At 36.2% G+C, this 22,619-nt stretch overlaps 2 long non-coding RNA genes across 2 annotated transcripts; both read left to right on the top strand.

Annotated features, from left to right (window-relative positions):
• Nucleotides 1-300: 300 nt before the first annotated feature.
• On the top strand, nt 301-1,550 carry LOC116261305 (uncharacterized). Its single transcript, XR_004174258.2, has 3 exons — nt 301-974; nt 1,059-1,154; nt 1,419-1,550. It is a non-coding gene; the product is annotated as an uncharacterized LOC116261305 (long non-coding RNA).
• Nucleotides 1,551-5,622: 4,072 nt separating this feature from the next.
• On the top strand, nt 5,623-6,461 carry LOC126410401 (uncharacterized). Its single transcript, XR_007574327.1, has 2 exons — nt 5,623-5,777; nt 5,900-6,461. It is a non-coding gene; the product is annotated as an uncharacterized LOC126410401 (long non-coding RNA).
• The last annotated feature ends 16,158 nt before the right edge of the window (nt 6,462-22,619 follow it).

Here is a 22,619-nt window from a genome sequence, read left to right as displayed (position 1 = left end):
TTCGCCTTCTGCCTTGGGTTTGAACTACCATCTAATTTTGACAGTTTCGTTTGTTATTTTGATTGATACGGTCTATTCAAATGTTTGCCTTCCATACTTCAGGGACTTATATCATAATATCATAATATTACCAAAATGTTCTTTTGAAATTTGATTATTCTCATTTTCAAATTTTCACTTTTTCTTTTTCAAGTTTAGAATACCCTCTTGGCCTTCCTAAGAACTCATGAAACAAAAACACTCATTTATAGATCCCTCTAAGTAGGAGCTTCATCAAAAGTTTTATCAAGTTTAACTCACATCACTTAATGTTGGGGATTTAAAGGCAGGGTAGTGACAATATCTTACATTTTTATGTAATCTGGCCATTTTATGTAAAAAGGGGGGAACATGAGCAGGTAATCCTCCAAGTGTGTTATTATCAGTCTGTTTGCTACTTAAAATATTACTTTGTGTTATTTCTAGGACAACATTAGGTCCTGTAGTTTCTTATTGGAAACAAGTAGTAATCTTACATGCCATTGTTAATGTGGGTGCAAAATTCCATGTCCTCTGCTGCTAATATTTGTCACTTGATGCAGGTTTTATGATCTTAATGTACATTTTTGAGACGTATTTGGACATGAGACAGCATTCTGCTCTGAGGCTCCCCACCCTTCCTAAACCATTGCTAGGGGTGGTCAGTCAGGAAAAATTTGAGAAATCACGTGCTTACAGCCTTGATAAGAGATATCATTGTTCTTCTTGTTTGAAACTTTGAAATATATCTGGTTGGGTTCCTTGTTTGGAAATTCTGCTGCAAATATGACTAGTATGTCCTTACTTTCATGTTCCGGTGATTGGCAATGTTATGTGGTGAGCTCATTTAGTCTTGTATGTTGGGTTTCAGTCACTTCCACTTTGTTCACGAGGCCTTTACAATTGCGATAGACTCGTGAATCTTGTACTTTGGTGCATTGCCTTGGTGTTGGAAGGTACATGTTTTTGTGCATTGAAATGCATTTGCTTTGCTCATTTACTTTGGGTTAGCTTCTGCAACCTTTGGTCTTTGGTTGCAGAAATCAGCAGATCTTTTAATATCCATGGGCTGGAACCCTGAGAATGAGATCCTTCATACACTGGCATTCTTGGCAGGTGTCATGCTTTGGTCACAGGTACGTTTTGAAATGTGAGCTACTACAGTTTGTCTGGGACTTTTTCTCTTTCCTATTGAACTTTTGGTCTTATTAACTCATGGTTAAGTTGACCTGCATTGCTTTCAGGTAAGTTTTCTCATCATTCTGTCTTAGGTTAAATTGGAAAAAAAAATACTTGCTTGAATATCAGTCTTTGTCAGCATAAATGTTGTTAATTGTTATTTGTCTATTATTATATGATCCTAAGTGATTTTCTAATCAATACTGATTATTGTGTTGCAGATCATTGATTTGCCGTTCTCACTATACTCGACCTTTGTAATTGAGGCTCGCCATGGCATTAACAAAGTTTGAACTGCTTGGACTGTGAACTCGTTGTCAAATTTGAATTAAATATAGTTGGTTTATCCTCATGAATGGCATCTGAACCTCTTATTATTATTTTTTTAAGTTGAAGTTTTTTCAGGAAATCATAGGCAAAAAATAATTATGTGGATAAACATTAATGAGACATTTGATTTCCTCGGTAACTAGTTAATCGAGCCTTAAACGAGCTCGATAAGGATGAGTAATATTAATCGAGCCCACATATTCGAGCCTTAGTCGAGCTCACTTATTCGAGCCGTAGTCGAGCTCACGGTCGAGCTCGAGCTCAACAAGTTAGGATGTAAGTAAACGAGCTTAATCGAGCCGAGCTCGAGCTCAACTATTGACTATCGAGTCGAGTTCGAGCCAGGATAGTCGAGCTATAATCGAGTTCGAGTCGAGTCGAGCTCGTGTTTTATTTAGTCGAGCCGAGTTCGAGCTGACCGAGCTCGGGCTCGACTCGGCTCGTGTTCAGCCCTACCAACATTGGATTCATGCTTGATGGTCTACAACCCCAATCCATTTTCAAAAACTTTTCGTTCTTATATATGATATTTATCAAAACAAAAATCTTAGATGAATGTTATGGTATGAATGCTCTTAGATGAATGTTATGGTAGGAATAAATGATTTTTATTTCCAATCATATAAGATCAATGCATTCTTGCATTCTCACCCACTTAATTTCACTTATGATCACAAGTACTTTTCTAAAAAAACTTAAGCAAGATGAGATAGAACTGTAACTAGGTGGTAACCGAATTAGAGCAAAACCTCAAACCTATTTAAAGTCTTAAGAGAACACTAAAGTGATTTCAAAATGATTTCCAAATGATATTTATGAAGGTTTCCCAATTCTAGTTTTTCCCAAAATGTCTCATATTCTCAAGTGATTCTTCAAAAATCTTTTCAAAAGTTTGAAACATCACACTTTCAATATTTTTTTAACCGCATATAGAATAAAAAAAATGTTTAAGTTAAAACGAAATGCATCAATAATAAACATAGCCCTTAGGTTTATTACCCCCGGTAAAGGCACCGGGAGCGGTCGATCCTCTTACCGATGGACGAGTCCCTTTCTTTTCTATTTCAAAACAAAACCTCATTTGTCTGAAGCACTAAAAAAAAACCAAAAAGATGTTGGAGATGCGAACAGATTGCATGGCCATATGAGATAGCTCTCAACTCTATTTTAAAATCAAGAGGCTATGCTCAAGTGCACCGGAAACATGAGAAGATGAGATAAATAGTCCTATGGATGTACCAGAGAATATACTAAACAAGTTTAAAGTGACTATTTGTAGGCATATGCATGTATTGATTGACATTAACACTCTAGGATATGTCTGGCCTTGTGAAAGTTAAATATGGGAGCCTTCCATCTAGACTCTAGAACAATGTAGGATCAGCAAAGGGAGGATCATCAATAGGGGCTTTATAGTTTTGAACCAAGGGTGTGATAGTAGATTTACATGCAAGCATCTTTGCATGCTCGAGCAGACTGTAAACATGCTGTTTCTGATTTAAGAAAAGCCTAAACATGGTTTTTTGATGACTTCAATACCAGGAAAATGATGAAAAGATACAAGTCCTTTCATGGTGAATTTAGTATCCAACTCTTTGAAAAAATCTTGAAGAAAGGTACTATTGCAGCCTGCTAATATAATGCCATCAACATAAAGAAGTAGACAAATAGTACCTTGAGCTTTGTGATAAATGAACAATGAAGACTCGAAGATGCTGGAATAAAATCGATTGGTTAAGAAGAAGTGACAAACCAGTCGTACCAAGCTTGAGGTACTTGAAAAAGTCCATATAAAGCTTGGTGCATTGGTTTTGAGGGACCAACAAACCCTGATGGCTGCTTAATGAAGACTATTTGATCCAAGTTGCCACAGAAAAACACATTCTTCATGCCAAGCTAATTGATGTCCCAATTGTTGGTCAATGCAATAGTGTGAACCACATGGATGGTGGCCAGTTTAATGACAATGAAAAAAGTTCCCATAAAATCGATGCCTGAAATTTTATTGAAGCCCAAGCACTAGTGCACTTTCAGTCATTTAAGTGAGCCATCACTCTTTAATTTGCTTTTAAAAGCACACCGTGTACTCACCACATGCATGTTCGGTCGCTAGAGAACTAAAGTCCACATGAGGCAATGATGAAGAACGTGCAATTCTTCCTTCACTGCCTTGATTCATCTATCATGCATTAAGTCCACTATTTTGGGCTCAAGAGGGATGCTTGGTCAAAAAATGTCAAGCATTAAGTTTAGAATGCCAGCCTATGCTCTAGGAATCATGCCATGGGTGTTCGTTGGAGGAGGTATTACACTAGTTGAGGTGGCATAAGAGATGTGAGATTTGTTTCATCACTTATGTATGCAGTCAATGGTTCAACTAAAGTAGAAAGCAGTTTAGCTAAAGGAAGAGGTGGTAATTCTTGATGTGGGAGATTTTCATTATGCATACAAGTGGAAAGAGACTCATGATTGTCATTGTGACCAACAGGATGGTTAGTTTCATGAAGAGGCTTAGTCCAATAATTAAAGGTAGCAGGCTCAAGTTGAGGTTCAGCCTTTGAGAACAATATTCCAAGCTTGTGGAAAGGAAAATAAGCTTCATTGCATACCACATGTCATGAAATATACACTTGACTGGTATGAGGATACAAACATCAGTAGCCTTTGTGAGTGGAACAATATCCAAAAAATAAACAAGGTAAAGACCTTGCTTCAAATTTATGTTTGATGTAATCTCTTAAATAGGGAAAACACCGACTCCCAAATAATACAAAAGCATGAATAATCTGGTTTCTTTCCAAAAACACATTCAAATAGTGACTTGAATTTTCAGAGTGGGAGTAGACAACTGATTAATCAGCCATACAACAGTTAAGAAATCATGAACCCAATATTTCATAGGTATGTGGGCATGAAATATCATTGGAAGATCCAATTCAATGATGGATTGATGATGCCATTCGGCCAGACTATTTTAAGGAGGCATCTTGGGCATGACTTCACCTGTTGAATGTCATTGCTTCTCAAGTATTTGCTAACACCCAACTATTACATTCACCACCTTCATCTATTTCAAAAATTTTCAACTTCCTTTCACATTGCCGTTCAACTAATTTATGAAAATCCATAAACACTTGACAAAGTTCAGATTTGTGCTGAAGAGGACATAGCCAAATAAATCATGTAGCCTTGTCAACAAACACAAAAAAAATTGTGTAGACATGATGAGAGCTGGTCTCCATAAATTGTAGTGAACATGCTCAAGAAAAATTTTAGAATAATCTTCAACTAGAAGAAATGGAAGCCTACCCATTATGGAAACTTGACAACTAGAGAAAATCGACTTCCTTGAATGAGGTCCACTCACATCAATATTATTTTTTGCTAAGAAGAAAATCAACTATCTGATAATGAGGGTGACCCAAATACTGGTTCCATGTCTATTTATTGATTGATCAAAATATACTAGAAAAGAAGATCACCTACTGTCAATCCTTAGTGGCTCCTTAAAAAGTATAAAGATCCCCAGTTCTACTGCCCGATGCTATCAGCCAATTGTTCATCTTAACAAAAAAAACCATCAGTAGAAAATATAAAAACATATGAATATTTAGAAGTCAATTGGCCAACTGAAACTAATTTTTTCTTAATTTGAGGTACTACACGAACATTAATATGAGCAAGATGTCTCTCCCCCATTTTGTATAAATACTTTCAATGTGACTAATAATTAATTTTTCACCATTTTCACCATAGTTTGATCACTGCCATGATATTGAGTAAAGGTTGTATATGGAAAGCACTTTTCATAATGTCCATCAGTTACCTTCATAGCTATGATACCATGGTGCGGCTAATTTGAAGCCCCACCCACGTCGACGTGACGTGGGTGCGGGTGCGACCCTAATTCGCACCCAAGACCGTCAACGCTGAGTCGGGTGCGGTCAGACGCACCCGACTAAAAATGTCATTTATTGACTCGTGCCCGACTAGCGTCAAACGCGAGCCGGGTGCGGTAAAAAACGAGTCTCGTCATTTTTGTCCTTTTTTTAAATTTTCAACAAATGAACAAAATTAATGGGGCACGACATTTTTTTCCCCTTTGCTATTTGCTAACGCCTTCTTCGTTCTCTCTCTGCTGCGATCCCTTCCACCGGCGGTAGCTTCCTCCCTGTCCGGTGAATGGCGGTAGCTTCCTCTTTGTCCGGCGACCGGCGTTGGCTGCGATCATCTCTTCTAGCGGCATCCAGGTATTTCGTTTTCTCCAGCCGTCTGTGTCCCTCCACTCTTTTCCCCATTTCGTTTTCTTTTTTGCTTGTATAGGAAAAATCAGGATAGTTTGAGAAGATAGTGTCTCTAATGCGAATTTCAGAACTGCTACTGCCATAGTGGGATAAGGTTGCGCATCGAAACAGGACCCAGAGAGGAAGTTTGTTTCGATCGTTTGGCGTGTAGACAACCGTCCCCTGAAACTAACGGCTGCTTGTTGCTATGGAGTTGGTATATTTTCTTTGATGGTCTGTTGGTTTTTAAGTTTCCCGTGAAAGTAAGGGATGCGGCCACTTGACTCTTTGATGTCCCATAGAAGCTGCTTTCTTGCTGTTACACACCAAGCTTAACGAGAAATGCGGGGAGGAGTAAAATCATTGTTACGCTGGCTTAGGCACATGTCCTTTTGAAGGTTTATTCTATTTTATGGTACTTTTTGTTGTTGTTAGTTTCCTTCTTGTTTTCCATGTTCGTGAACGAGTGATACTGGTTGAGGCAGTTTGTCAATGTGTGGTCCACAAGTTGGGAATTTTAGCAAGCATTATATATAGATCTGGTTATTGCCATCTCGATGGACATGTTTTTGAGTTCTAGGACTTATGTCATTTTAGAGAGTATGACACAATTGTGCCAGTATATTTGAATCAAACTTTTTGATTAGCAAATTGCAGTTTTGATGTTGTTATTTAATAATTTTGTGATTTATTACAACTTTTTGTCATATATATTATTATTACAATAAATTAATAATAATAATAATAATAATAATAAATACTCTCACCGCACCGCCGCACCTAAATTTTTTGAAATGTGCCGCACCAGCACCAGCACCTGCATCCGCACCCTGCACCTTGGTGACATAGCTTCATAGCTGCCAAGGCTTATAGAACCTCCTACCTTTGAAGGCATGATTCAACCAACGCCAACAAATTGTTGTGACAAATTTGGCAACCAACACCTTTGACTTTGTTTTGATTCTCTACTTGTTCGCTAGTCTTGTTTTTATTTGATTTAGATTGTCATTCAGTTTGTGTGGCTTGACTGAACGCTCATTCATTTGAATTAAATACTGATTTTGTTTGATTTAAACTTAGGGTTCGAGTATTTTTTATTGTAAGAGGCAACTTACTGATTCATTTCCTCATGATGCATACTCCACACGGTTTCATGACTCTGGATGAAAGCTATCACCTCTATGTAAGGAGGCATTGGAGGTTTCAACATAGTAGTGGTAAAATGACTTGTACTCCTGCCCAATCCACTAAGAAGCCAGAATACTTTTGAATGGTCTTCTATAGTCTTGCCTACGGCTGCAACCTCATCACGTACATTCTTAACCTACGAATGTAATCAACAATAGATAAATCTTTTGCCTTATGTGTTTTAAGTTTTTGCATAATAAGATGTTCCCTCCCTTGACATGTATGAGAAAAATGTGTCATACCTCTTTGGATGTTTGAAGTCTAACAACGAGACCCATGACTTCTTTTGCAAGGGTGCCAGTGGTCCCCTTGCAATAACCGATCTAATTTTTTTCATGCCTGATAGGTTTGATTCACTTGTTCTCGTGCCATCTTCCTCAGTATCCCTTATCATGGGTTCAAGCATAGCCATTTATTCATCAATAAGATCAGTCATGTCTTGGCTCTCAGTGAGTCCAAGCGGTTGAGTTTTTCAGAGAAGAAAGTTGGTTTAATTCAACTTAATGGTCACAAAGTTTGCAATGTTTGACTTGTAAGAATATGGGTAAGGAAAGGTGGAGGTTTGGGTGGAGTCCCATTGGAGCATTCTAAGTGGAAGCCATTGAGAAAGAATTTGAAGAAACTTATAGCTCCAGACCCTAGACACTCTGATATGTGAAACAAAATGGAACACAAAGAGAACTTATGTCCTTCTTACCATTTCAGAGCTCACATTCAAGAATATCAACATAAGGTGACAACAGCAACAACATATTCATGATGTTAGCTATGTTTTATATTTTTATATGTATTTCCCTTGTTGTCAAACACTTTGGAAGAGTGTACTTCAGTTTCCATAACTGCCTCATTAGGCTCTTTATTTTCAGTAACCTTAAGAGTTTGAGAGCACTTCACTCAAAATTTGCCACTATTAACACAGTTCTTTGAGTCCTTATCCTTCCGCTAAGGCTGGTAGTGTTTAATATCCCCCTCAAACTCAAGGATCTAGGAGAATGCTTAGATTTCTTCAAGCATGAAGAAAAAAACCTGAAGTGGAAGTGCTTTAGTAAAAGGATCATCAAACTGATAGAAGTAACATCTGTGGCAATATGTTTGCTTTTGTGATGAAATATTGGGTGAGTTGACATGTATATTGTGATAATATCGGCACACCAAAGCATTGGAAGTTGAGACCCACGAAATCCAAGATTGGTTAATAAGTATGGATTGATAAAACTTCAACAATTGTATTAGCCATAGAAGGGTATTCAGTTCCTGTAGAAGATTGAGCAACAATTGTTTGTTTCTTTGATATCCATGATATGTGATTTGGACAAAGGAAAATAACATATCCATAAGTAAACTTACAATTATCATAACACCCTCCCCAGTTAGCTTTAGACTATGCATGAAATTGAAGGTTTGAGGAAGGTCGAAACAGTAACCCAAAGTGAACATATCTAAGTATGCACTTAACAATGAGAATGGGAGCTTGCAGGTATTGGCAAGCTTTGTTTACAATCGGGACAAGTAGTAGTTAAGTATTGAAGAACTCCAACAGTCTGTCTATAAAAAGTAGCATCATAGAAAGGAGTACCTTCTTTAGTGAGCATAGTAGAAGTAGAAAGAGAAAAAGACGTAGGCTTATACCAAGCATATTACTATAGCTTAAAATTAAGGGTGGGCATCGGGCCGGCGGCCGGGCAGCCGGCCCGGCCTGTTTAAAAATAAAAAACAATTTTTTAAATCATAAAATGATTTTTAAAATATAAAATATATTTAACAATAATAAATATATATTATTAAAACAAAAAAATTAAAAAAGTATATTTTTTAAACTTAAACGGGCCGGGCCGGGCCGACCTATCGGGCCCGGGCCTGGAAAATCCTGGCCCAGGCCCGGGCCCAACCAGGCCCGGGCCCAGCGGCGGCCCGGCCCGACGCCCACCCTTACAACATACACATTTTTTTTAGGCAAAATAATGCCATGGGAGTTAGGAACAAATTCTATACCAATAAATAATTTTAAATCACCAAAATCTTTTAAGAGAAGTTACCTTGAAGGCACTGAAGAAGTGGATTTGCTTAACTTCTAATACCAGTGTCTACGTGTTTGTTTAAATCCTTATAAAGTCTTGTGAAGACAACAAACATGATCTAGTTTTCATGCATCATGAAGATCTAGCGGTACTATGCAAGAATGCATTATTAACATCAAGTTGGCAAATTTTCTACTTATGAGATGGAAATGGCAAGCATAATCCGAATCATAGTCAATTTTATCACTATGTTGAACATGTCAAAATAATCAATTCCTTTTATTTTCATATACCATTAAGAACCAAACAACTTCTATACCTTTCAACTGACACATCAGGTTTTCTTTTGATTTTAAACACTCACTTTCACTCAATAACATGATATGCATTATTCACAAGTGCAAATGTCTACATCTTGTTTTTATGAAGAGTTTTAATTTCTTCCTTCACAGCTTCATGCCAAAATGGAAACTTAGAAGCTTGACTACAAGACTATGGTTGTAGGTGTAGGTTTAAATCCATATAAAGCCTTGTGAAGACAACAAACATGATCTGCTTTTTATGCTTCCTGATGACTTGGTGGCTGTTCCATATAGGAATGTTCATCTAAGCTACCACGAAAAAATGCATTGTTAACATCATACTGATGAACTTTCCACTATGTGAGATGGCAATAGCCAACATTGTCTGAATTGTAGTTTGCTTAAGCAATGGCCTTGACATTATTCTCTCAGTTATAACATCTTTTTGTTGGTTGATTAACTTTCCACTATGTGAGATGGCAATAGCCAACATTGTCTGAATTGTAGTTAGGTTAAGCAATGGCCTTGACATTATTCTCTCAGTTATAACATCTTTTTGTTGGTTGAGAAAAGGAAAACTCTGGTCACTGAAAACAACATGAGTTATAATAATTCTTTCAGTCTCAAGATATTAATATTTGTAACCCTTTGTGCCTATTGTTGTATAAAGAACATGCACTTTAGACTTAAAATCAAACTTGTATTACCTATAGTATTTCAAATTGAGATAAATGGCACAACCAAACACTTTAAACGACTTATATTAAGGGTTTCTCAAGATATTAACATTTGTAACCCTTTGTGCCTATTGTTGTAGTATAACAAACATGCACTTTAGACTTAAAATCAAACTTGTATTCCCTGTAGTATTTCAAATTGAGATAAATGGCACAACCAAACACTTTAAGCGACTTATATTAAGGGTTTTGTTGAAATAGAACCTCATATGGTGATTGATAATTCAAAACCTTTGAGGGAGCTCAATTCAAAAATGAACTGCAGCACATACTATATGTGATCAATACTATGATGGCATCCTTGCTTCTTTCAAAAACATTAAACTGGTTTCAATAATAATTCTATGTCGACGTTCTGCAGATTTATTCTATTCATGAACGTGAGGACTTGATATTTAATGTGAGATACCATTTTTACCAAGGAAATTCTCAAGGTCATATATTATCCTTCACCCTCTGATATAAAAATATGATTTTCTTTTAGAAAAGGTTTCAACAAATATTTGAATGCTTGTGAGACGTCAGACTTACTAGAAAGAAGATAAATCCAAGTGAACTTTGAAAAATATCCATGAAGTGAACATAATATTGATACTTGTCCTCACTAACAATTGGGGCTGGTCCCCAAAAATAAGCAAAAACAAGTTCAAGAGGTTTAGAGAAGTCATGCATAAAATTAGAAAAAGGTAAGACATTATTTTTTCCACATTGACAAGCATCACAAAAGAAGAGACTTGATTCAATATGAGATACATATAAATTAAAGTTCTTAATGACTTTTTCAACTACATTCATGGTCCAATGACCCAATTGCTCCATTGACATTCTTTCACCAACCATGACCATTTTCTACAACCTTTTCTTCTATTTTGAGGTAGGGTAAGCTAATAAGGTCCATTGCTACTAAGTCCTTGCATTAAAATCATCCTTGTGTGCTTGTCATTAACCAAAAAATAGTAAGAATGAAACTCATAATATAGTTCATTATCTTGACAGAACTTATTCACAGACAAAAGTCTGAACAATTTGAAGCACACATATGGTTTTGTCAAGAATGTGATTTTTATCAAAAAAATTAAATGAAGAAGAGCCAATATTATTTATGTTCAAACTCGTTCCAATGTCCATCATATGAGGAGTAAAGTTCCCTCAAACTCATAAAGTAGTTAGTAAAAATAAAGGGGTTGATGGGGCAGCTATTAAAACTGAATAATTTCAATCTTCCAAACCATGTGATAGGATCTTGATGCACTTGAATGAAACCTCTCCATATGTTGTTGAGTGGGTGAGGATTATGGATGTAGCAGCTCTCTCTAGAATAACCACACAAGCTATTTAACATGGTTTGCATAGAGCTCCAACGTCTACAATCATCAACCACTCAACAACATATAGGGATGTTTAACTCAAGTATACCAAGGGTAGATTGCAAAAGTAGCATATTGAAGACACTAGCTATGTCTTCTATTTATATATTTATTTCTTTGTTGCCACACATCGCGGAGGATTATAGTTCTTTAGTTTTAATAACTGCTTCATTTGCTTCTTGAGTTTTAATAATTGCATATGAGTTTGAGAGCACTTCAGTCGAACTTGGTCACCGTTAACATAGTTCTCTAATTCCTCTGCCTTCCACTGAGAGTCGTGGTGCCTAACAATTGTAGGCTATCACAAGCCCACACAGTATAAATATGATGAGTCCTTGAAAGCTGTAAGAGAGCAAAATATAGTTAACGTCATTTGACTTTAAGAAACATGGAAATAAGATCAAAATGAAATTGAGGAATGTTTTAAAAGTTAAAGGTAAACAATGGAAAAAATGTCTATGATTTATAATTTTACTGTGAACAACTAACATATGAAATCAGAACAAAAATTTTGACATTCAAAGACTTAATATTAAATTCTTATGAACTTAGTAGGACAAGGAGTGGTATTTCAAGATTTGATGAAAATTCAATGCATGAAAAAGAGTCATCAAAAGGAAATAATATAGTAGCTGATGTGAGTTTGAAAGCAAAGAATGTGCATAACAACTTCAATTGTACATTATAATAACTTCACAATCTATAGTATTCTTGAGTACATACAATTGACAAACTTGAAGCCATATACTCCTCTTAATTAGCACACATAAAATCTCAATCTCAATATAAATAAATATAAATTTATAAAATTGTACAAGGCATGCATAGTTAAACAATCATCACATATATAACTTATAAAAAATACATCATGCTTTCCAAGTATTGTGAAGTGTTGATAGGCATATATTAAACCAACACTAACAAACCAATGATGATATTTAATATGCAAAACTTAAGTAGATGAAATTTTTGCAGAGACATAGACAAGGCTATAAACATGATGCAACCATTTTTTATGCATAAGTAACAACCTCTGCTGCTTAAAACAGCTAAAACCAACAAAAATCCAAATTTGAGTGTGCATGTTTAATAAGAAGGATTTTATAACATGCTAACCTTAAAATGGCTAGTCTACTACCTAGCATGAGATAAAGATATACCCTTATTCAGCCTTGAGTGTGGAGGGGTCTCCCATAAGGGAGTGCTACTATGATAGTTGCCAATGGTTGAAGTGTGATGACTGCAACTTTCAGGGCTTATAGCAGCATATCATGTCTCATCTTCAATTACCACTTATTCCTCTTGTCATCATGCTGAGTGATATGCTCTTAGGATGCAAACCTGAAGTCCTTACACATATTTCATTTCTAGTTCCACCAGTTTATAGAAAGATCTAAAACTATTAGGCATCGTTACCACCTAACTCTAAACCACTAACATTTAACTAATGAATTAAATCAAATCTTCCAAGTAAGTATTTCATAGAAAGTAAATAACACAAATGCCTTTCAAAATCACAAATCCAAATCATGACACACATTGGTTAAACAACATAAGATTATCAAATAGTGCAACATTATCATCTCTTCTATTCATGATATCCTCAAAAGGGAAATTAAGGTTAAAAACTTGAGAAAGTTCTCAATACATTGTATACCTTTGATATATCCCAATATTTGGTTAACAATCCAAAATTCAGCTTACCTCAGTACCACAAAGAAACAAAATATTTAATGCATGTTTTCAGTATCAAATATGCACATGGATGACGAAAGCATTTAATAGTAATAAGTGTTTACAACAACAACGCAAAGAATATATGTGCACATGCATATAATATTTATTATTGGTTGGCATGTTTGCAATTAAGTATCTCTTCTTGATAAATCGTAGGTACTACATGGCTCATGACTCAATTCGTGCTAGTACTTTCACACAACATTTTAATTACAATGCCTAAAGTACAATTTAAACAATTATACAATAATGACTCAGAAGTTGGTACTAGAACTTACTGATTGACTGTTGTTTTCCTCCATTAAACCAGCCCTTCAGATGGGCAAGTTGGAGGGTGTTTCCTTAAATCTTGTGGTGAAGGAAGTAGGTTATGATATTTGGCATGCCTAAATATTCACAAAGCAGAAACATGGAAGACAAGCATCAGTCTGACTCAGCCTCACCTAAATGGATGAGCAACCATCTCTTATTGCCTCATGCACTAAGAGATTATGTCATGTCACTCCACTTAGTAGTTCAAAACATGTGATGAAGGCATATTTACATTACTCATTACGAGTATTCATTGTTTAGTTCAGATATTTTTGTATGCTTTCAATGAATATATTGTTTTGCTCATGCAACCATTACCACATATTCTCGATAAATAAACATATCACAAGCAATATGCTCAAATAACAAAATCTCTAGCCTTGTTGGTTCATTTATCAGTCACATGTCCACGGTCACATGCATCAATTCATGAAAGTATTTAGATCTCAAATTTGAATTTAAGCAGCTCTAATATTTAGCATTACCACCAAAGCATATGCATATATACATGGCCATGACACATTCATATTCATATGTATCAGGTCATTAACCGAAGGCATGTCATTGGAGGGCTAGTTAATTGGTTTGCTTTTGTACATTCAGCACCATAGTGTATCAGTCTCAATCCCCATGAGTGTCTTTCGTAAAGGAAAATGATAGTGTAAGTGGAAGAATGTTGTCATCCCTTCAAGCACTTTAGGTGAAGGGCTAGGACCATTCTATGAGCATGAAATAGCTCATATTCTCATTAAAAGTTTGACTAGTGATAGCTGTTCATATTCTCTGTGATTAAATCCATTTGCCTCTCGATCTTCGTCAAAGAGAAACTTTTGCATGAAAGACAACAAAATGAACCCTTGAACTATCACCTCCTATGACCTGCAACTGATAACAAGAGAGGTAATCAACCACTAGTATTCTTCCTTACAGAAGGTCAATGCTAGTTATACTTAATGACGTTGGCTGATTTCTTACTGCAAGAAATCAATGCTAGTGATAGTTTCTCCTTTGGAAATCTCAGTTATATCTCAGCTTTAGTAAAAAAACCAAGACATGGGCTAATTTCTTAATTATGATTTTGTCAAGCCAAGATCCACCATCATAGTTGTTTTGATAAAAAATCACACAAAATCTAAAGTACACCATGCCTCAAATCAGTTCTTGAAGCTACAATACAAAAAGGTCTTTTTCTTCTTATGCGTAAAAAATCGATCACAACCCAATTGACTAGTGGCACTGGGTATATAACGTTTTGCATGACTTGCACAAACAAATTTGTAAAAGAACATTTAGAAAAGGAAAAAAATTAAGCAAAGCTATATATGTTGTGATGATGTCACCAATTTTGCATCCAAAAACTAGCACTAACCTCAAAAGCCAAATCCATTGGTGTATGTCCTTGATCTCCTCATCATTGCTGCTATGACAAAAGAAGATTGAACTAGAAAAAAGCAAAACAGAGGAGAGCGAATATGAGAAACTTGAGAAGAAGAAGAACAAGAACTCAAAGACCCTAAAAGCTGACCAAAGAAAATGTGACACCATGCACAAAAAAAATAACCATGGCAATGGTAGTCAAGTTCTTAATCTATAGCCCATCTGTCTGAATGAATCACAAAATAAATCTCTCATTGAACACAAAACTCATTTATGATATGACTTCATTATCTTCATCAAGAGCTTAGCCCATGCTAGAACCATTCATTGTAACAACTAGACACTCACAAAGTTATGTTATGCCTAAAAGAAAGTTAAAAGTGGACTAACTAGGAGAGCCTAGACAGTGATTTAAAGAAGGTTCAAAAAGAAGGTATTGCAAGTTTTTATCTTAAAATCCTTGTGATGCAATTGGCTTCTTCTCTTCTTAAACTGTGATTATTACAAGACAAAAGAGACAATTTTAGTTAAAGAAACAAGTTGTCAAATCTAAAGTGGAAAACAAATGAAAGGGAATAACATGCCTTGACAACATGCCTTGAAGACTATGCAATTCTTCTTCTCCTTCTCTTGATCTTCCAATGAAGGGGAATAAATGAAAAAGAGAGAAACAATAAAGAGAAACAAGACAAGAAGGGGGGAGGAAGGAGAGAACTTATCAAAGGAAGCTCGAGCACTTCTTCCTTTGGTTCCAATCAAACAATCAATTTGAGAATGACCAGTGAAAAAATCAATAGAAGATGGATTGGACATGTAGAGAAAAGATAAAATAAAGGTGTGCACTCTTAAGAAGTGGGGAGCCAAACAGTATGCTTCACCATTTGTTCAATGCATGAAATGGGTGATTAGTGGTATCTGATAGTGGTCGCTAGCTACGGCCTTGCAATCGATAGTTTCAGGACTAATGTCTATGGAACACTGGAGATGATGACCAATGCAGTAGAAATCAGTTGTTCCTCTGAAAGATGATTGTGAAATGCCAACAGTGATAAGAGTGAAGAGAAATGAGCCTCACAAGAGAGGAAAGGAGGAAGGAGAAATGAAATAGAAAATCCATGGGAAAAGAAAGGGTTCATGGGTTAGGTTTTCCTAACACATGAGATGAATTTGTTGAAAAACGGCAGTGATTATGAACGAAGTAGATTCATTAGAAATGGGGAAAGAGCACATTCATTAGTAGCTGGCAGGCATACAAGGGTTAGGGTTTCCTAATGTAAAAAAACACTTTGTTGGAAATTAGTCGCAAGCTGATACTTTTCTCATGTGTCCTCCTTTTGCATAAGTGGTTATGCACTAATGGATGGTGTTTGCACCCTTCATGCATGTTAGAACAAGGAAGGCCATGAGAAACACTAGAATTTTGAAATTGGTTTTGGTTTGGCAAATTTCAGGAAAAAGGATCCGCCCATCAGCACGATGTCTAATCATTTTTGCATGAGGTCTAACCATTTTTGCACCTTTAACAGGGATAATAGGGCCAAGGTCTAATATTTCTCAAATTGTACAAGTCATTTGATTGATGGTCCTTTTATATGATTGTGCAAGAATTGAATTTGAATTTTGAAGTTCATTTTGAACTCAATCGGAAATTTGGAGTTCAATTTTAGTAATGGAAGATTTGAATTGATTGGAAAATTTGATTGAAGATTCAGACTTGAGTGAAAATTTCTTTGAATTTGAATAATTTTGAAGATTTAGAAATTGATTTGAATTAGGACTAATCCCAAGATAGGAATTTGAATTTGGATTTTGATAGTTGATATTAGAAAGTTTGGAAATTGAAGGTTTAGTCTATAAACCAATTTTGACTATTCGAAATTGAATAGATGGCCATGCTGGGATTTGATTTTTTTTTTTAAAGTTTGAAATGGTAGGTTTGAGAGGCAAAACACCGAATTTGAAGACTTATTTTGGAAGACTCTTTTGAGAAATTGGAATGAAATTCATCTTTAGAAAATTTCAAATTTGAAAACTTTATGTTTTCAAAATCATTTTGGGATTTGATTGAGTGTTTGTTGCTTTGAGATCAACGATGGATCTAAATCTTTCATTGTCATATGACTTGGTCACGGTAGCAACTCTGAGTTGGTTTGCTTATGTCTCAAAGATTAGTGAATTTGTGTGTTTGTGTAGTAGGTGAGTGCATGCATCGTGAAAGCAAACTATATGCTTCACTCTCTGATGTCTCTATGCATAACTAATTCCAATTTCATTCACCGAGGCATGATATTGGCTAGTTTTGAGAAATTGGAATGTTGGATAGCTTCTAGATCTTTTGTTGATATTTGAAACAAGAATGGGCTCCAGCACATACTCCATGAGCTTGATTTTTAGTCTTTGGGTTTTGGAATTTTCAAAATCTTTGTTTTGAAATAAATCGTAGAGTTCTAAGATTCTTTGAATTGACTTGAATCGAGTCTTTTGCAAATTGATGATGATTTTGAATTTTTAATTTCAACTCATTCAGCTGAAATATTGATGGGATTTGAATTAAAATCAACATGATTTGTATTGCTTAAAGTCACATTTGGAGACTTTGATGCATTTGGAAACTTATGAGTTGTTCCTACGGTCTCGTTTGATGGTACAGAAGTTTTTTCGAGTGGAAAGTTTTTCAATGAAAAAAAATGCAAGAAAAGTGTACCGATAGGAAAAATATCAATTTTTCTAAATCCAGGTCATGTTTGATGGCCTGGAATTTGTTTTTTGAGAAAAAAAATTTGGTGTTTGCTAGATACGAAGGGTTTTTCGTGGACAAAATATTTGACGTTGCATTGTTCATGACATCAACCATATGCATTAATTACATATCCACAAATTCTGGAAAATGTATAAACAAAAAAATTGAACATATATATATATAATATATAAAAGAAGGGAGCACGTTTTTGCCTGATCAATATCCACGCAACAAGGAGAAAAGAGGGAAAGTCGTTCTCTCTTATTAAAAAAAGACGACAATGAAAGGGGCACGAAAAATCGAAACAAAGAGATTGAAGTTTAGTATCGAAGGCAAGAGAAATTGACACCAATGGGAAACAGACGCCAGCTGCGTACAACTGCTGTCGCGATGTTGGAACATATAACAAAAGGAGGAGACAGAGAATGAGGGTTTGTCCACCACGGTGAGGGTTTTTGTTAGGGCTCTTTCTCATATAAATTTCCACGCAATAAGGTAACGACTGTTTTTGAGCATATGCAGGTTGGAGATAAAATTCCATGTGCCTGAAACCAACCAGATTTGGGTGAACATAGGTGACCAAGGAGATGGATAAATTTGGACATGCTGCCTTCACCAATGGAGAAAACAAAACAAAGCTCTCTTCCACGTGCTGTTGAGGAAGAAGATGTTGATGAAGAAACCGACTGCTGAAGAGTCGGTGCTGAGACGCCCTTACCTACCACCAGCGGCTGTTGTTGATGAAGAAACCAACTGCTCAAGAGTCGGTATTGAGACTCCCTTACCAATAGTCGTTCGTGCTTCGGCACCAACAAAAAAGAGAGAGAGAGTGTGTCGAAGCTCTAACGAGCAAAAAAATTATCCTTGGAAGTTTAACGACACTACACAATTGAATTTTAGGATTTTCTACCGTGGGTGTTCTCCAGTTGAGACTTTGGAAAAATCCAGTTTGAGTTTCTTTCTCAAAACCTGAATGCATAAAATATGCATTAACATGTACAATTTATTTATTTTGAGTAGGTGAGACCACATTCCCAGCCTTAAATTATATAGAAAAATCTCATGCCACGTTGGCTCATTCATTCATTCATTCATTCCGAATGCAAGGAAAATGAACTAGAAAAGTACTCACTGTGTTAAGGCGAATAGGACTGGACTTGATTTCCTTTGTTGGAAATCTTAAACGAAGACCCTAATGAAAGGGCTGGGCTTAAGAAGTCCAAGCATAGAAAGTTAGGAAGGCTTGATTTCTTGTTGGACTGGAACTGGAAGAAAGGTGGCTGGTTTTCACTACCTGTAACCAGAAAAGCCTAAGCTAGAACCAAAGAATCGGGTTCAAGCTTAGCTAATTCGGCAAAAGGAAGCTGTTGATTCTCCTCCTTTCTTCATCTTCTCTTGGCTAATGCAAGAGAGAGATCTGTTGAACTGAGCTTGACAGATCTACTGGGGATTGATAGTAAGCAGCAAAGCTGCTAGATTTTTTAATGAAACCATTTTTCAAAAAGACAATTGATTTTAAATTCTCTTTATTTTTTTTGTTAGTTGGATTTTAATCCCACTAAGGAGAATTTTAATTTTCATCTTCGAAATTTTTTAGTTAGATGACATGGAAAGAGAATTAACTTGTCTTTTGAAATTTCTAATTTGATGGAACATGCATGGGCTAGGTGCATCTAGATTTAGTCAAGGTCTTTTGTGCCATTGACTAGACTCCAATTTGGATTATTTTCATTCTAGAGTATAGATTTTATTCAATTCTAGTTTGAATAATGTTTTAACACTCTTTTTGGCAAGCGAGTGCGAGGCTGATTGAATTTCATTGAATGCAATTCGATTGTTCAGTAAATCAAGTTCTTTTGACATGTTTGAGTCACATCATGTGACCACATATTTTGAATTGTGTAAATTGACTCGAGGTGACCTTAATTAAGTTTTGTGCGATTGGGAATTGTCATGAACATTTTAGGCCATAATTCTAGTGACGAAGAAATTGACTAAGTTAAAATTTTAACTTACTTTAGATTATGATTTTGAATTCAAATTGAAATCAAATTTTGAATGGCAAACTTGGTTCCTTGGCTTTGGCCTAGATTGACCTTAGAACCTCATTTTAGTTCTAATTGAACTTGAGATATTGTTTCAAATTCAATAGGAGTTTTAATTTTGCAATTCACGGTTCTAAGTTAATTTAGAGTTGAGATCTTGATTGATTGCATATTAAAGAATGTGTAAGCCATAATGCGCCTCCATGATGCGTTTGGGAAAGAGGGCAGCACAAGATTAGATAACATATAAGGATACAAAGTTCAATATCTCTAGGGACTCGCAATTCGCAAAACAATGAAGGGCCGTTTCTCATTTAACTCGAGTTAGCATGTGCAGTTTGTTTAACAATTTTATTTTGTGGCAGGTTAAACCATTTTATTAGTGCACAATTGGTCACTATTAGTTAGTGCTCACAATCCTATTTTCAGTATATTGTTTCAGAAATACTTGCCTTTGCAAGTGTAAAAAGCTCTAAACTCTCTACCAAAGATGTGATAGTGGAAAAATGTCACTTCAATAAATAGGAACAAGTCCCCAAATTGGAACAGTGTTGTTGGATCAACTGTGGTTCCAGCCTTTCTTAAGAAGGAATAAATGTCATACACATATGATTGATATCCACATCCAACAATTAACTAGAGGTTACGCATGCACATGACATAATAATGAGCCCCCAGTTGCCATCGCCTCTTCCCTATAATCTCCTCCACCGCTCTCTTGGACTGGTGCCTCGATCTGCAGTCCGATCATCTGCTTCACAAGCAATTGATAAATAAAACATGAGTACAAGTACTACTAAAGCATGGTCTGATTCTCGAGTCTGTCGCCCATTAAATTGGAGTCTGGACATCCACCAGTGATAGGATGTTCACATTCAACAAAAACTAGGACCCTTGCTCCATACTGGCCCTCTACTGGTTATCATCATCAATCATCTTAGTAAGAAAGACCCTTTCCCTACGCCACCCTCTCTACTCTACGAGCCATCATATAATCAATATTAAGGACCTTAGCCTGCGTTGGCCTTAGTCTACTTTTATATTTAAGGTCTAGGTCCATTAGAATTTGTTCGATCTTGGGTCGGATCCAATCTTTATTCAAAATCAAATATCTGGATACAATAAGGTCATTTGAATGTCTGATCCATATCGGATCTAAATTCCTTCATGATCCAATATCCAGATCCATTTGGTGTCTGAATCTTGGACATGATCCAGTTCCATTTTGGATCCAAGATCCAAATTCAGCAAGGCTAACTGGGTCTTTGATCCAGTTCGAGTCTCATCGGGATCCAAAAGCACTAGCGGGATCTTCAACTCAATCGGCATCCACCCAGGGTGTGAGATCTAGATCAATTCAAGATTAATCTGAATTTTTACCTTTGATTAACTTCTCTTAATCGAGTAATTATCTAGCCTTAACCCATCCTAACGATTGGGTCGCTAGAAGCTTGAAAAATCGAATCGTACTTGAATATGTCGTCCACTCCAGTCCAGGCTCCGGTGTATCATGCACATCCGCCCGCCAACACGACAGCCCCATTTTCTCTAGCCTCGCTCCCTCCCTCTCCCGTCCTTTTCCCTCTCTCGTATTTTTTCCAAGTTGCCCTCCTTTGTCTGTTTTTTTTTTTTTATTATTTCTAACATTTTTTAGGGCTCTAATTGGTATACTTAAATTTGATTTTTTATTTTATCTTGTGTGTATTAGTCCTTGATTAACTACGTTAATCCACCATTAATTAGGCGGTTAGCATCTTAATCCATCATTAAGGGGTAACCGGGCTACTTAATTGCGATCAAGACTGGATTAACCTTTGACAAAACTACCCATGATCCCTAACAAAATTCACATCGATGCCATTTCCCTGATTACCAAATCACCAATGCTATCCCAAATCACATGCCTTTTGAATCCTCCTTGCTTGGTGTATGCACTAGGTTCTAGATCTTCATTTTGTGTCCCATTCGAAGCATCGGACATCTGGGACTAGGTGCCCGCAGCCAAGAATGATTGTCTAAGACAGAGGGAGTGGTAGCCGTGTGATGTTGATGCAGAGAGGAGCAAAATCAAGTATATTATATAACTAACTAATTGCCCCTCTTACGAGTTCCATAAAATTTGTCTCAATCCTACATAAACGACTAAACATTCACATTCCAACCCTGCGAGACACACACGCTTATGTTTATGGAACATTATGTATAAATGTTGAACCGGTTTTGATATCAATTGTATCGACTTGACTCACTTCTACACTAATCTTAAACTCATAGTTTGGCATATCCCAATTCATCTTTTAGCAGCTCAAAAAAAAGTTGTAAACCCAACAAACCTGACCATTCAGTCGACTTCCTTATAAGTTTTTTAAGATCCCTCTCAATCTTAAATACATGACAAAACTTTCACCTATGGTCATCACTCACACACAAACGCTTGCTGAATGGGAAGGGTGATGCATTGTTATTATTATTCATTTTTAAAGATCATTTGAACCTTTAACAATATTTTTTAATAAGGAGCAGTTGATTGAGAAATAAAGTGAAAAGTTGAACGCCAAATCGGTGTTTGAAAAAAGATGAACATGATTTGTAATTTTTGCTCATTATGAACATAGATACGGTCACGATCCTTTGATCACGGAGAGTGAGAATTGAGAAACAGAAAGTCTCTCCGTAAGGGTTTATCACTCCAACCTTGGTCTTTTCTCTTCTTTGTCGGCCAAGGCTTAGGTCCTTTGTGCAACAAACTCTGAGGAAGAAACCGGCGCCGGCCAGATAATCGCCTGCTGACTGCTGAGTGGCGGGCTTCTCGGGCCCAGCCCGAATCAAAGTGTATTTTATTCTTCGTAAACTGAAAGTAAAATAAGGGTTACAATAGTAATTTCATTCCTCTTTTGGACTTAAATATTTTTTTTTTTTAAGAACTTATTAACTTTAACCCGAAACAATGAATAAATATACGCCGGAGGAAAGGAGAAAGGGCAAA

The sequence above is a fragment of the Nymphaea colorata genome, chromosome 9 (genome assembly GCF_008831285.2).
Source record: "Nymphaea colorata isolate Beijing-Zhang1983 chromosome 9, ASM883128v2, whole genome shotgun sequence".
Classification (NCBI taxonomy): domain Eukaryota; kingdom Viridiplantae; phylum Streptophyta; class Magnoliopsida; order Nymphaeales; family Nymphaeaceae; genus Nymphaea; species Nymphaea colorata.
Note: the sequence above shows the minus strand (reverse complement) of the source record. Positions and strands in the feature narration are given on the sequence as shown.